Source organism: Arvicanthis niloticus, chromosome 18 (genome assembly GCF_011762505.2).
Source record: "Arvicanthis niloticus isolate mArvNil1 chromosome 18, mArvNil1.pat.X, whole genome shotgun sequence".
Lineage (NCBI taxonomy): Eukaryota > Metazoa > Chordata > Mammalia > Rodentia > Muridae > Arvicanthis > Arvicanthis niloticus.
In genome coordinates this window covers 45,447,338-45,463,521 of record NC_047675.1, presented here as the reverse complement: position 1 = coordinate 45,463,521, position 16,184 = coordinate 45,447,338, and the positions used below count along the sequence as shown (strand labels likewise).

The 16,184-nt window shown below is 50.5% G+C and overlaps 1 non-coding gene across 1 annotated transcript; it reads right to left on the bottom strand.

Annotated features, from left to right (window-relative positions):
• Positions 1–13,531: 13,531 nt before the first annotated feature.
• Trnak-cuu (transfer RNA lysine (anticodon CUU)) lies at positions 13,532–13,604 on the bottom strand. Its single transcript has one exon. It is a non-coding gene; the product is annotated as a tRNA-Lys (tRNA).
• Positions 13,605–16,184: the final 2,580 nt, after the last annotated feature.

Genomic DNA, 16,184 nt, shown 5'->3' with positions numbered 1-16,184 from the left:
CCAGGAGCACCCAGGCCCTGGGGCCCTGACAGCAGCTCCCAGCTTCCATCCTGTTCTCCACATGTGCCTCCACTACATTCTTGGACAGCAGGCTCTTGGCCCAGTTCCTGGGTCTCTCCGTGGGTGGCCTGGCTTCTGCCTGAGCTGGGCTGATGGTCTGTGACCTCCCTCTGCCTTCGCTGTGCCAGGTCTCCTAGTTCCCCACCAGGAAGGCTTTTCCTTCTGCCAAGCTCCTATCATGGCCTTGGGTCTCTGCCGGGACCTTTCCCAGTGTGGCTCCTGATAGAGGTTCTCGTGCCGCCAGCACTGGGCGCATCTGCACTGATTGGAGCACCGAGCCCCACCCCCGCCCCCATCCTCCACTCCCCCCACCTCCCCCCCCCGTACCCTCCTCCCACCTGTCTTCTGAACTAGACAGCCCGCTCCACCTGGTGAGTTTCTCTTGTTCTTATTGCCCCCCACACCCACGCCCGGCCACGCCCCCGGTGTCACAGATACATAAGGCTGTACTCATGCGCAGTAGGTAAATACAGCTAACCCTGCTGTGCCTGATGGACGTTCATCTGGGGTCGCCTTCCTATATTTTGGTGCCTGTGGTATCTAACACATAGTCACGGGATCGCTAAACATGTGTCATGTAGCAGCTCCGAATAAGGACTGTTTACCTGTAAAGCAGACACCATGTGCCAAACACACATGTGTGTTTGTGGAGGTCAGAGGTCAACCTCCCTCACATTCCTCAGGCACAAACCATTCACTTTGGTTTTCTCAGATACTTTCTCCCTGGCTGGGACTTCTCTAAGATGGCATAGCTGGCCCGCCAACGAACATAAGGAACCCTTCTGTCTTGGTGTCCTCAGAGCTGGGGTTCCAAACACACACTCCCACACCTGCCTTTTGGTGTGTGTCCTGGGAATCAGACTCAGGTCTCTGTGCCTGCACAGGAAGTGTTTCACCAACTAAGTCAATCACCTCAACTCCCACAATGACCCCAGAGAACTCTCAAAACTGGAGGTAGAAAACAGTGGTTTGTCCTTGACATCTGACCGTGTGTACATTGAAAAGTACTCCTGGATCAAAAGGAACCATGAGGATGTCTGTCACCCATCCCACCCCCCTGCCATTTCCTTGTATGGTCACACAGCTACTAGGACATTTGGTCATTGCTCTGTGACACCGGATGAACCTCTGACACTCGACTATCCAAACCTTGATCTCACTGGGAACCCGCCCGTGTGACTTCATCCTCCCCATCAGGCCCAGAGTTAGGAACTCTAAGACACTGGGTACATTCCGGAGTTTCTAATGACAAGCTCTCTGTGTGGATCCACCCAGCATTTGGAAATTGAAGGGGAGTAAAGCAAAGCCTTGGGATCCCTCTACCCACTGGCAACATCTGGAGTTGAGCCCTGGCGTCATGAGGCAGATGGCACAGGTCACCATAAGCTGCTTAACAGGTGGCCATTTATCACACTGAAGAGAGAAGGTAGGGACCCCACCTGGGACCCAGGCTCACAAAGACCATGTCTGTATCCCCTCCAGCTGCGCCCAGCACCTAGCCTGTACCCAGTGAGTATTTGCTGTAAACATAATCCTCTTAACTATCAAGATTCTTCCGGGTTCCTCAGATTTAGTGAGGGATAGTCCCCCCAAATAGGCCTACAGTCTAAAGTCCCAAGGTGTGACTAAACTAACCTCCCTCCTAGCTAACACTGAAGGTCCAAGCATACATTAGGTGCTTGGGTTGAGATACCAGGAGCCTCTGAAATGTAGCACAGTCAACTCTTCACAGTGGTAAGTTACAAAAGGACCCTGCAGACTTCAGGACAACAAGGGTACTGAGCCACACTGAGGATTTTGTGTGGAAGGAAAAAGGCCCAAGAAGCAAACAGAATAAATTTTCCCCAGGGAGCCAGCACCTCTTTTGATCAGGGATTTGATGTGACCACAGAATGACAGGATGCTGCCAGCAGGGGCCTAGTCCCACCATGAGGTCAGGTCCAGCCCCCTTCCCAGCTTCCTGCCGAGAGACTCAGAACTTGAGGTCCCAAGCTTCAGAGTCCTTTTCAGTTTATGTGACCCAGGCAACCTAAACTTTACCCCAGCTTAGTGGGATGTCCCCCAGCAAAGTCTTCAATCTTTGGTATCCCTTCCCGGAGATTGGGGGAACAAGGCTTCCTCCAGTGAGCCCGGGGGTGGGGGTGGGGGGGGGGAAGTCTCTCTGCCAAGGGCTTCCCTCCCTCAGAAAACAAGAAAAAAAAATAGAAACTTTAAAATGTAAAGAGTGCTGTGCTTGGGGACTCACGGTCAGGAGGCAGAGGACACAGTAAGGTTCACTAAGGGTCACCGTTCTCCAGGGACACAGAACAGTTTAAGAATATTGATCAGATCAGATAAAAAAACGGTACTGACGTTTATTTTATATTGCCATGTGAATGACTTCCAGTAGAGAGAAACATCACGGTGTAGGAGACTTGGAGTTCATTCATTCATTCATTCATTCATTCAAGCCTTTGAATATCTACCCAGTACACACCTAAAAACACAAAAGGAGAAGACCCAAGTCCCACCTCTGTGCCTCCAGGGTTTACTACCAAGAGGAGGAGTCAGATTGTTAACCTGGAGCTCTGATAAAGGTATAGATGGCAGGCAGCATCCTAAGGACTTAGACAATGGCCTCCTGCCTATAACCTCGCTCTGCTTACTGGATCTTATCTCAGCTTAACACCTGACTGCTTTAAGAATAGTCACCCATTTACAGCTAGGCATGGTGGCACACAGCTGTCATTTCAGCCTCCTGGAGGCTGAGGCAGGAGGATTACAAGTTAGAACTATAGGATGACACTGTGTCTCAAAGGGAGAACATGAGTTCCTCTGTTGTTGCTGCAGTAGCAGCATTAGGTGGGTGCTCACAGTGTCTCTAGCTCGAAGAGAAGGCTGGGGGTCAGAGAGAGCAAGATTGGAACCAGGACACAGCAGAGAGGCAGAGAGGGAAGCAGACAGGACAGAACCTGTGCTTAGAACTGCTGTGCCCTATGACCACAGGAGGTCAAGACACTTGGGAGACACTAGGGCTGACACCAGAGACCCCAGGAGGTTAGTAGGGGCTGAGCTTGGAGAGCCAGGCTGAGACCTCAGGTCCAGGTTTCAATGACCCGGAGCATGGGGAGGGCAGAGAGGTTGCAGGCAGGGGGCCCACAGCCCTGGCTGGGTGCCCCCAAGTGGATGGGCGGTGCCATACAGAGGCATTGTTTTACCAGATGGAGGCTGGCTTGCTGCTGTGAGCCTTTCCTGTATAAAACACACACTAAGAACATTTTCCCTCGCTGGTGCATTGATTAAAAAAGACCAGATTTAACCCAAACTACGTCACGTTCTTTTTCTTAAAAATAATTGTTTTTCAGACAGGGTCTCATGCAGCTGGGCTTACACTCCCTATAGCTGAAGATGGCCGAACCATCCTCACCATCCCTGGAATCCTCCTGCCTCTACCTTCTGGGTACTGAGATTACAGATATGTGTCACCGAGTCTAGTTTATGTCCCATAACCCTAGCCCCTTTCCTTCCCATATGAAGAGACATTCAAACATGTTAACAGCTGCCTGTTAGGAACTTGGGCCTTGTGTCTCTAAGCACGCTGCTGTGTGATCTCTGGCCTGCCCCTAACCTCTCTGAGCTGAGAACAGAAAGACTGATCTCTGAGACATCAGCCCCATGATGGAGCCGTGCCTAACCACTGTGGCTCCCTTGCTGTGTTCAGCAAGGGTGGTGGTGGGGACTGAGGGAAAGCCTCCTTAGTTGTACAGGGTGTCGCCCCACTGGCTCCACCCCTGGCTGGGAATGGAAACAGTCGTTGCCCTGGGCAGCCTTGTCCTCTAAGAGCCAGGCCCTGGCCACCCGGCCGCTGACCTCCGCTTAGCATCTGCCCACTTATGGTTCACTGTCCCCCCAGCCAGAAAGCTTCCCACTTCCTCCTCAGCCTGCAGCAACCTGCCCCTCCCTCCTGCTAGCCCAGACTGACCCATCCAGGACCTGGCTATGGGAACTGGTCCCAGGATCAGCTCTGGGCTCTAGCCTTAGGGATTGTTACAAAGAGAGGACACCCCCCCAGCCTCCCCCCTTCAGTCAAGGGACACCTCAAGGCCAAAGGCACTAAAGTCCCAAGGTTAGGCTGGTCTGGCTAGGCCTTGGCCCCTCCTCTACATTCTCAGGCTTCAACCATGCCCTGCCTTCCTGGACTCAAACTGAGTGAGTGAGTTGGCCTTTGTGTACATTTCCCTCTGGGAACAAATTTGAGCTAAACCGCAGGGAAGGCAGCTTCTCTAATATCGTTGGCGGCCCCTCTCCTCTCCTGGCAGTACTTCAGTGACCCCGGCGTGAGAGGCCGAGACCACACCACATCTGGGTCCACAATGAGCCTCTCCAGTGAGAACAGAGCTGTGTACCTGTGTCGCTTTTCATACTAAAACACAGCCTCCTTGTACCTGTGCCATAAGCCACAGTAGGATTGTCTGTGTTACGGTTACTATTGACACAGAGGCCATGGAGGGGTGCTGCTTCCTGGCTTGGTCCCTCATGCATTTTATAGAACCACCAGCCTAGGGATGGCACCGCCCACAGTAGGCTGCCCCCATCCCCAATCAGTTACTAATAAGAAATGAGCTACAGACAGATCTTATGGAGCCATGTTCTCAATTGAGGCTCCCTCCTCTCAGATAACTCTTGCTTGTATTGGATTGACATAAAACTAGCTAACACAGATATGACACAGTGTCACTCTCCTTTGGCCCCTCCTGCCTGACTTTGCCCCCATATTAGAGGTGGATAGTGCATGAGGGAATAAGGTCTTCACTTTTTAAACCTTGGCCCCAGCTCTTGTCTCCCCACCTAGGCCTCGTGTGTGTGTGTGTGTGTGTGTGTGTGTGTGTGTGTGTGTGTGATAGTGGGGTGTTAGGTCCCATGAGGAAGCATCCCTTGGAGGCTGAGCATGAAACTACAGTGCCCCCTGCTGGCAAGGCTTGAGATGGAAGCTGCTGGCTACCCTTTTGTCACCCAGTTACACAGATGATGGGGCCTCCAGAGGATGGCCTATGGCAGCAAAACACTCTTTGGACCAAACAAAACCAAACAAGCAAATAAGCAAACCGCTAAACAAGCCAGTACAGTCCCGCTTTGCTCGCAGGGTGGCTGTGAGTCGTGGTTGTGTTCATTTGTCACGTGACATTCTGGTGCCCTGGATCTGTGTTTCCTGATAGTTTGCAGAACAGAAGTCCAGGAAGGCTGAGCTGAGCTAGAAGAGGCAGGGGCAGAAAGAAAATAGATGTGGGGCTGCCTACCCACACTGAAGGTACTAGAGGGCCTCAGGGACCAGCCTGGGTCTCTTTCTCTACAGAGCTGGCTCATGATGTCGCCTGCTGGGTCCAGTCAGTATTCTTTGCTCCTTGGGAAAAGGATTCATTTATTGAAGAAAAAATATGAAGGCTGTTAACATTACAGACCACAAAGTGGAGAATACAGTGGGAACCAGGGTGCCCAGTCTAACCTTCAACTTTTCCCAGCTGGGCTCCACCTCCTAGAAGCCTCCCAGCCTCCCAAAGTAGCACTAATAGGAGAGACCGATTTTCAAAGCACTTGTGACTTTGTCAAGGAAGCAGCGTGGAAGCAGATTTGGAGATGCTCTGAGCAAGGACCACCACACTCCCCCTCCAAGGGCCCTCCATCTTGGGTCTCCTTGACAGACAAGATTCCAGGTCTGGCTCTGTCCTCTGACTCACTGCCTCCTCCTTTGGCCCTGGCCCAACCCCCTTCCCCCCACAAAGGCCGCAGTGTCTTCCTGGACCAGGCCCTCCTGCTTGCTCTAAGGTGTGAACACTCCACTGAGTGAATGCTCCAGCAAGAATGGCTGCCTCTGTTGGAAAGAAAGTTTCATGCTTGCCCTCTCATCATGGAGGTGTCAGTACAAATGCCACCCGAGTTAGTGCAGCTCCTGTCGCCCCTAATTCCAATTCTCCCCACCGTACTCAGGGCTCCCATGTTTTCCTGTCTGCTTTGCCTAACTCCTGCCTACCTTGTACGGTCATGATTCTCAAAGGCCTAAGTCAGGATGTGGACCATAGCAGATGTTCAAATATCAGATGACTGGGGTAGGAGAGAGGGAAAGATTAAAGGAAGGTTGATGGATGAATGACAACATCCATGGAAGAACAGAAGTATGAGGAGAGAGAAGAGAAACAGGATAGATGGTTGGGCGGAAAGATGGGTGGTGGAAGCCTTTAGATAGAAGGAAAATAGAAGGTCTGGTGGGGACTAAGAGGTGACTGGAAGGATGAATTTAGATAATGTGGGTAGATGTCAAGGCTGTAAGAGGAATGGGAGAAAGGGAAGATGGAGTGTGTGATGGTTTGTATATGCTCGGCCCAGGGAGTGGCACTATTAGAAGGTGTGGCCTTGTTGGAGTGGGTGTGGCCCTGTTGGAGTGGGTGTGACCTTGTTGGAGTAGGTGTGTCAATGTGTGTGTGGGCTATAAGACCCTCATCCTAGCTGCCTGGAAGTCTTCCACTAGCCAACTTCAGATGAAGATGTAGAACTCTCAGCTCCTCCTGCACCATGCCTGCCTGGACGCTGCCATACTCCCATCTTGATGATAATGGACTGAACCTCTGGACCTGTAAGCCAGCCCCAATTAAATGTTGTTCTTATAAGAGCTGCCTTGATCATGGAATCTGTTCACAGCAGCCAAATTCTAACTAAAACAGAGGGACTTCTGGGTAGGTAGGTGGGAAGACAGTTCAGTGGAGGCGTGGAAAAGAGGAGTGGCGGATGACTGAAGGGATGGAAAATGAATAGGTGATACATGGACAGTGGGAAGTAGACAAGGATTTGACCAGTGGAGAGTGCGCAGGTGGGAGTGGCACTATTAGAAGGTGTGGCCTTGTTGAAGTGGGTGTGGCCTTGTTAGAGTGGGTGTGTCCCTGTTGGAGTGGGTGTGGCCTTGTTGGAGAAAGTATGTCATGGACTTTGAAGTCTCAGATGCTCAACCCGGGCAGAATGGGGCTCACTGTCTCTTTCTACTGCCTGTGGATCAAGATGTAGAACTCTCAGCTCCTCCTCCAGCGCCATGGCTGCCTGGACACTGCCATGCTTCCCGCCATGATGGTAATGGACTGAACCTCTGAACTGTAAACCAGCCCCAATTAAATGTTGTCCTTTATAAGAGTTCCTGTGATCATAGTGTCTCTTCACAGCAATGGAAACCCTGAGACAGTGAGTGGATGGTGGGTGGGTAGAGGGAGCATGGGTGAGCATGGGGTGAATGAATGGAGGACAGCAGTCAGTGTGAGGAAGGATACCTACAAAATTCTCCATGATGCTTCTAACGAACTGAGCTGACACTTGTGACTGTGTGTGTGTGCACACGTGCACGCATGCATGTGCATATGTATACATGTGTGTGTGCATGTGCCCGTGTGTGAGTGTGTGTGTGCATGCATGTGTGTACATGTGTATGTGTGCATGTGCCCACATGTGTGTGCCCATGCATGTACACTTGTGTGAGGGGAGGGGAGGTCTGGCTGCTCTACCTTCTGATAATTTTTACTGCCAAGTGACAGAAGGCCATGGCTGTTGGCATCTCCGAACCTTGAAGCTGTAATCACCTTAACTCCATCTGTATTTACTGAGCTTTCCCTCCCCCCCCCCCCCCCACTGTCTCCCCTGCAGCTGGGACTCAGCCTCTTCCTTGCCAGAGCTGGGTAATCCCTGTTCAAAGTGTGAGTGGTGACTTCCGGGCACTGACCTCCTTCTGAAACTCTTCAGCAAGCTGCTTCCCTGGCTAGTGCTCAGAAACCTGTGACTCACACAGAAGAGCAGGTTCCTGGGCGCTCAGAGCCTTTCCCTTCTGGGCCCAGCCTACCTCCCTGCTTCATCTCTCACCCTGTTTGCTTCTCATTAAAACCCCTCAAGGCATGCCACCCTACACTTTCTCACTGCCCAGCCTCTGAGCATCTGTACATTCTGTTCTCCCATCCTAGACCACTGCTCTCAACCTGTGGGTCATGACCCCTTTAGAGCATCAGAAATATCAGATATTTACATTATGATTCTTAACAGTAGCAAAATAGCTGGGCGATGGTGGCGAACGCCTTTAATCCCAGCACTTGGGAGGCAGAGGCAGGTAGATTTCTGAGTTCGAGGCCAGCCTGGTCTACAGAGTGAGTTCCAGGACAGCCAGGGCTATACAGAGAAACCCTGTCTCGGGTGGGGGGTGGGGGAGGGGAACAGTAGCAAAATTACAGTTACAAAGTCGCAACAGAAATAATTTTATAGTTGGGGGGTCACCACATTAGGAAGGCTGAGAACCATGCTCTAGGGAGAGCCTCTGGCTCTTGAAGCCCAGTTCTAGCTTGTACCATCTTTCAGCCTCAATCCCACAGCCGAAGTCACCTTTTCTCCTGCCCAAACCAATCCTTCCACACCATCTGTATTCTAGAAGGATCCTACCCTGCTGCCCAGCCCAGAGACGCAAGGGGAGCCCAGGATGGCTCCATCCTTCAGGACCACCCAATACCACAGGGCTCAGAAGCTCTCTTGCCACCTTTGCTCTCTAGCTCCCGCAGAGGCACAGCACCTCCCCACAGGCTGCCCGGCCCACCCCTGCTCCCTCCAGCCACGCCCTGGCAGTCTGCAGTAGAACTTCAGCTTCTCAGAGCTTCAGAGGGCCTCTGCTCTGAGAGACTTAGAACGAAACCCCCAGTCCTCTCCTGGTGACTGAGTCTGTCCCTTGGGCCTGGGACCATCCAGTTCTACTGAGTATGCAGGGGTTTTCTCTCCAGCCGTCTAAGCAGCAGGTGCTGGAAATTCCTGCCACGTTAAGCAGAGCCTGCTTTGTCTACCCAGTTGGCCTGGAGAGCCATAGTAATTATCTCCAACATAGTTTAAAACTCACAGCAGTAGCTACTTTTCTGGAGTTGACTCTGCTGGATTCAGTGCTCGGACTCATTGGGTCTGCACAGGAAGTGAGACTTACTAATCAATGCCATCCATCCCCATTTGACAGGTGAGAAGACTGAGGCAGAGAGCATCAATCACACACACACATTCTCTCTGTCTCTCTGTCTCTCTCTCTCTCAACACATGCAGTTGACATTTGAGCACAGGCTGCCCAGTATCAGAGTCCTCTTAACCATTTATGAACACCCATGAGCGTCTGCACTCAGGAGCATACATGCACCATACCGATCCTGGCACCAAGCACTAACCTCATTTTGGCTTCTTCCCCTGGCTTGGCCATGTGACTCACTTTGACCAGTAGAAAGCCAGGAAGCATGAAGGCCTGGGAAAGCCAGCCCTTTCCTTAGCTACACAGGCGGCCATGATGGAAACACAGGTTGGATGCTGAACTCTGAACAAAACCACGAGGGTGGATGCCACCCTGGGCATTCAGCCCCAACACAGCTCAGTTCTGGAGTCCAGGCTCCCCATGGCATGAGTGAGCTCCGGGGAAATCAGCAGGGAGGCACTGCACTGAACCCCAGCCACCCACGAATTCAGGAGAGCGCTGGAAACTGTGGCCAGCATCTGCCTCTTCCTTGGTTCATTTTTGTTCTATTTTGATTGGGGATTTTTGTTTAGACAGGGCCTCATGTAGCCCAGGCTAACCTTGAAGTCCCTAGGTCGTAGGCCTTATTCAGTGCGGGGGGGGGGGGGGATGGGGGATTGAACTCAGGGCTTCTGCATGTTAGGTAAGCACAGCCCTTGACCCATCTTTGAACCTCACACTCCCTATTTGAAATACAGAAACAGTGTCTCCTGCCTTCCAGGTTTCCTGTGAGAACTGAGTGTGACTTCCCTAGACAAGATACCAGTGAGTGGCCAGGTATTTCTGACCTGGGACCAGCATACCACCTTATGCACTGTGACATAAGTCCAGGTCAACCCATCCCCAGGTGACCTGGAAGCACAAGCCCCTGCTCATTCCTAATATCATCCCTTATGTCTATGGCCCATGTGGCACTGGGCACATGAGACCAGGCAGATCACTGGGCACATGACACCAAGAAGAATAACGTGTTCCAGGATAAGCAATCACACTATGAACCCTGAGATTATGTTATTTACTGAGGGGGAAAAAACAAACCTGTTTCTAGTTGTGATATGGCTCACCCTTAACACACACCTTTAATCCCTCTGGCTAGAATACAGACACATCCTTTGTACACACGCCTTTAATTCCAAACAATGAAGGTAAAGTTAGTTGGTAGAAGGAAGCAGCCATGTTTAAAAGTGATGTCTAATTGAGTGGCAGACAAAGGGATGAATCAGAGAAAGATCTGACAGATAGGATGTGCCCAACTCTCATGAGAAGAGGGAGGAAAGGGAAGCTACTTAAGGGACAGTGCAGGCAGAGATAAAAAGAAAAAGACACAGAGGTGAGAGGCAGTTTTACTGGGACAGTTATAGAGAGACAGGTTGAAGAGAGAACAAGCTAGACAGAGGTGTAGACAGAAGGAGCCAGGAGATTAGAACACATTGCCAAAGTTAGTATGAGGCCAAGCAGAGCAACTCAGGAGAAAGCCAAGAGAAGCCAGACTGAATCAGTCAGCATGGAGAGGAGTTTGGCCAAGATTAACTGAGTTGAGCCAGCCAGCTAGAGTTCAGAAAGAACAAGAAAGGGTGAGCTTATCCAGCCACAAATCTCAGATGCTGAAAACATTCTAGGACTAGATGAGACTGGACAGAGGCTAGAAGCTTCCGGGATAAGGCAGAGGTTAGCGGACGGAGGCAGTAAGCCTTAGAGATGATACTACAGCGGAATAAAGGTGACATTTACAGCGATGCCTTTCATGCTTTAAAGCAGTAGGCTCTGGGGACCACGAAGTTCTAAGAACTTATCCCATCCAGATGTGAGCAAGCTTTCTAGGGCAGCTGTATCCCAGGCACAAAAGAAGCTTGGCCTGCTCCTACATCTGGCTATAAAGAACATCTGCCCTTGAATTATTGCTGTTGCTCATGAAGGACTTTGGCTTAGGCCTGCATTGAAGCAGGAAAACAAGAACTAAGCCCCAATATCTGACTGTCACCCGCACCCTACTTTGGATATTTCAATAATGACTTCTGTTCAGATATAACCTGTTTTCGTGCATTGTTGTCTGGGGTTGGGGGCAGGGACTATCACTGCAAACAGGAACCTACTTTCTTTTTGACAAGATGGGGTAGAGATGTCCCCAATTAGACAGTGGTGTTGGCCACACAGCTGAGCATACCGAAGATCAACCCCTGAGTCACGGGCGCTAACAAAGGGGATTTGTGGCACATAAACTGTTTGAAGCTGTTCAAACTGCTCTTGCAGAGGACTGGGGGTTCAGTTTCCAGTATCTCCATGGAGGCTCTCAACCGCCTGTAACTCCAGCTCCAGGGGATCTGAAACCCTCTCCACAGGCTGCTGCATGCACACAGAGAGACACATACAATAAATAAACACATCTCTATTTTTAAATAGAAAAACATGTGGATCTGGAGATGAGGCTTGGTGAGTAGGGCACTTGCCTAGCATGCACAAAGTTCTGTGTTCCCAGTGCTGTATAATCCGGTTGTGATGGAGCCAGTCCATAATCTCGGCAATCAGGAGGTAGAGGCAGGAGGATCAGAATGTCAAGGTTTTCCTTGGCTACATAGTGAGTTGAGGCCAGCCTGGGCTACAAGAGACCCTAAGGACAAATGAACAAAGCCAATTGGGGGTAATAATGGAGAAATAAAGAGTACAAAGCCGGGGGTGGGTGGGTGGTGGTTTACAACCAGATGTATAGAGATAGCTGTAATCCATGGAGCAGTCACAGAGCAATGTAGTCCCCCAACCCCAGACCCTGCCCCAGCTTCCATCTTAATTCCCACCCCCCCAACCCTTGAGAGGTGACCATGGCCCAGACTTCTGGGCCTGAAGCTAGAGTCAGTCAGGGTCCTTACTCCTCCAAGCCTGGCTCTACTCAGTTTGTGAGACTGACCCAGGCCAGTCGTCCTCAGGCCTCTAGCGGATGCTCCTATCACAGAACAGCCCCAGAGTGTCCGTAGTCACAATGGCATGAGCTCAGTTTAACAGACACTGTTCCAAGTGCTCATGGCAAACCTGCCTTACCTTCACCGAGTCTCCATCCTTTCCAGGCCAAATCTAGTCACAGTCATGGGTTAGTCTTTGTTTCTTTGTGTGTCGTTGCTTTTGTTGATTTTTTTTTTTTTTTGGAGGGGGGGCTGGAAATTGGCAGTAACAAAATCTAATCTCTATGTTTATATTTTATAGGTCCCTCTGAACTCCAACTCCGACTCCTCCACGGTCCCGGATGGCTGTGGCAGCGGCCCCCTGAGAGCCTCAAGCTCCGGGACAAATTCCTGGAACTGCCAAACTATGTCCTCAGCTGAGAAATGGGATGACACAAGAGATCATCGACCAGTGTTAGCTGGATCCAGAGAAATGGTCCAGGAAAGCTAAGTGCTCAGGACTGGGCTTAGTGGGTGCAGCTGTTCCAACTACCTGCTTAGCCTGCAGCCCAGCCAGCCTGCAGCCCGCCCCTTCCCAAACCCAGTCACTCCCCTGAGCATTCCCTGCTTAAGAAATGAGAGCAGCCCAAAGGATGAGCCTGCCTGCCTGCAAGTCTGCCTTCCTTCTTGCCTGCCTGCCTTCTTTCCTTCCTTTCCTTCCTTTCCTTCCTTTCCTTCCTTTCCTTCCTTTCCTTCCTTTCCTTCCTTTCCTTCCTTTCCTTCCTTTCCTTCCTTTCCTTCCTTTCCTTCCTTTCCTTCCTTTCCTTCCTTTCCTTCCTTTCCTTCCTTCCTTCCTTCCTTCCTTCCTTCCTTCCCCCTTGCCTCCCTCCCTCCCTCTTTTTTTTTTGAGACAACATCTCAGGTAGCCAGGCTGGCCTTAACCCTCCAGCCTCTGCTGGATCACAGCTGTGCCCCATGGTACCCGGCTTGCACCAGCATTTTTTTTTTAAATTTATTCTATTGGTCCACCATTTTGCTCACACGCTTCCCTTTTTAAAACTATTTTGAGTCTTATCATGGGGCTCGCTCTTTTAACTTCTGGTTTTCCAAGTTTCTCAAGGTCAAGTTTATGTTAAAAGCAAACATATACACAAATAATTGTGTTTTAATGACTATTAAAATAAGGGCCTCCTATTACATAAGGGCTGATCTAGTCAGCAGCAAGCATCTGCTTGGGGAACTTGGGTAGCCTAAAGAGGGCTCAGAGGCTGACATTCAAAACTCTGTGGTCCTTGATCTGTTTTGAGATGTCTCAAACTTCCCTCAGTGACCTCACGGAGACATGGATTTTCCAGGGCACCATTCATCCCATTCTTTTGTTTGTTTGTTTGTTTTGTTTTGTTTTTTTTGTTTTTCGAGACAGGGTTTCTCTGTGTAGCCCTGGCTGCCCTGGAACTCACTCTGTAGACCAGGCTGGCCTTGAACTCAGAAATCCACCTGCCTCTGCCTCCCAAGTGCTGGGATTAAAGGCATGCACCACCACTGCCCGGCAAAGTTACAACGCCCAACGTGGGGCTCAAACCCACGACCCTGGGATTAAGAGTCCGGTGCTCTACCGACTGAGCTAGCCGGGCAGTTCATCCCATTCTCTAGAGGAAGAAACTGAGACTCAGAGAGTACCACTGCTAAATAAGTGAGCCCAGGAGCTTACTTCCATCAGGAAGCAAGGGCTGGGGTCTGGGGTCTAACATCCATCTCAGCTTTGTATAGTTGGGGAACCATTAACTTGGGGGAGGGGTGGAAACAGGAAGGATTTGCCTGCTCTTTGGCTGGAACTAATGGTTAGGAAGGGAGATGGGAGGCCGGAGGGTAAAAGGCCTCCATAAAATTTGGGTTTGTGACCTCTGGGAAGATTAGACATTAGGGAGGGCTGGCTGTGGCACCTGTCCTTGGCAGGTGACATTTGAGGATGGGTGTGAGATTACGCAGCTGTCTTCCAGGTGGTCCAGGGCACCCTAAGTGCTTGCTTTTTTATCTCCCCTAATTCTCTCTTAATGAGGATTTAGCGGTGGCACCTGGGAGATAAGTCAGGAGCTTTTCCAGCTGAGCTGGGAGGGAAAGGGGGAGCTTCAATCAAATCCCCAGCTGAGATATCCAATCATTAACACCTCCCTAATCCAGAGGTGGCTCACTAATCATTAACACCTCCCTAATCCAGCCTGCCTCACTCAGGAGCTTGGAGAGTAGGGAACCAGGAAATAAAGCTGTCAGTGATGGGGATGGGGCAGGTGGTTCACTCTGGGAAGATGAAGGAGGCAGAGGGAGGTAGAAACAAACAGAAAGGGGCTGGAGGTGTGTGTGCACAGGAGGCCAAAGGCGCAACTTGGCAGAGCAGCTACACTCACCCCCACCCAGAGCAGCTACACTCACCCCCACCCGCCTACCCCCAGCCCCCAAACACACCCGTCCTGAATTGAAGGGTTGTCCAACTGTACTGATATTAATTTGGGGCCTTGCTCCTGTGTCCTAACTCCTAATAAGGCTGCTACGCAAATAAGGTCCCGAGCTCACTTACCAGCTGCAGAAGCCTAACAGAGGTATCCAGTCTCCCTGAACCTCAGTGGTCTCATCTGGACAATGGGGTCAATGATAACCCAGCTCCCTATATGACCTAGCCAGGCGCTGGCCAGCACCAACTCCAATCACCAGGACAGGAGTTAATAAACTGCTAGCCAGGAAACATTGGAAGAGTACATGAGAGAGAAACTCGGACATTCATCTTTACATAGAAGCCCTGTATATATACACCACACACACAGCATTGCCACGTAGAGCACTGGACAGGTGGTTCAACAGGTGACAGGTCTGTGTCTGTCTTTGAAAGCCAGAGCACCTGGATTTGAGTCTTAGCACCTGGGTAAAAAGCTAGACACAGCTGCATGTTCCTGCACAGGAGAGGATGCTGAGGGCCCTCTGGCCAGCCAGTCTATCTCAAACACTGAGCTGGAAGTTGTCTTAAGGTATCAGGGCAGTGAGCCACAGAGGAAGATACTTGAGGCTCTGCTTTGGCCTCTGCAAGGGTTCATAAAGGCGTGTACACTTGTACACTCATGTGCATGCTACACATACACACATACCACACTCATCATACATACATGTATCATATACACACACCACATACCATAAACACACCATAACACACACACCATAACATACTATACTACACACACTATACACCATAACACATCATAGGCGTGTACACACAGCACACACGATTATGCACCACACACACACCATACACACATATACCACACACACACATGAAACAAAGTTTTTTTTTATTTTAATTTTAAATTAAAAAATGGTGCTAGTCAGTAACGTGCACGCCTTTAATCCCAGTGATTGGGAGGCAGAGGCAGGTGAATCTCTGAGTTCGGGGCCAGCCTGGTCTATAGATTGAGTTCCAGGACAGCCAGGGCTACACATAGAAACTCTGTCCCAAAAGATAAAATAAAAATAAAATATAAAAATGGAATTCACACATCTGTAGCAATTCCACTTCTGAGCACAAGCCCAAGAGAGCAGGACCCGGGGAACTGAGCCTCTCACACCAGCACGCTCTGTAGTATCTCATCGTCAGACGGACACGCGCACTCTATGTCAGTTAGACACGTTGAAGGTAGCCTCAGCGGCACCCAAATGCGTCAGTGTCACAGTCAGGAAGAACGCTCCGCTCGCCCTTAGATTAATTTGATCAAGATCAAGCCCAAGTTTGAACTTTCCACTTTTCTCCCATCTTTGTCTTCCGTGTGTTATGTGTCTGATCTGCCCCTGTTGCCTGTGTCTTGTGTGTGTGTGTGTGTGTGTGTGTGTGTGTGTAGGGCTTTGCTCTGTGCTTATCGAACCGCAGGAAGCATCACGCAGGGAAGGGGTGAGGGGACTTTACAGAAATCCTTAGCAGACACTTAGAAAAGATTAACTCATCTACTGACATTTACCGACCCTAACTAATTCAGAGCAGTAAACCACAAACAAACATGATTAACCTACGTCCATATTGCTGACAACACTTACGGTAGATATTTGCTTTATAAGATTGCTTTCAGTCCGTTGGCCGCTTTCAGCAAGTGATTAGCAGCAGCACACACACACACACACACACACACACACACACACACACACACACGCGCGTGCATCACTCTGGGCTGGGGGGT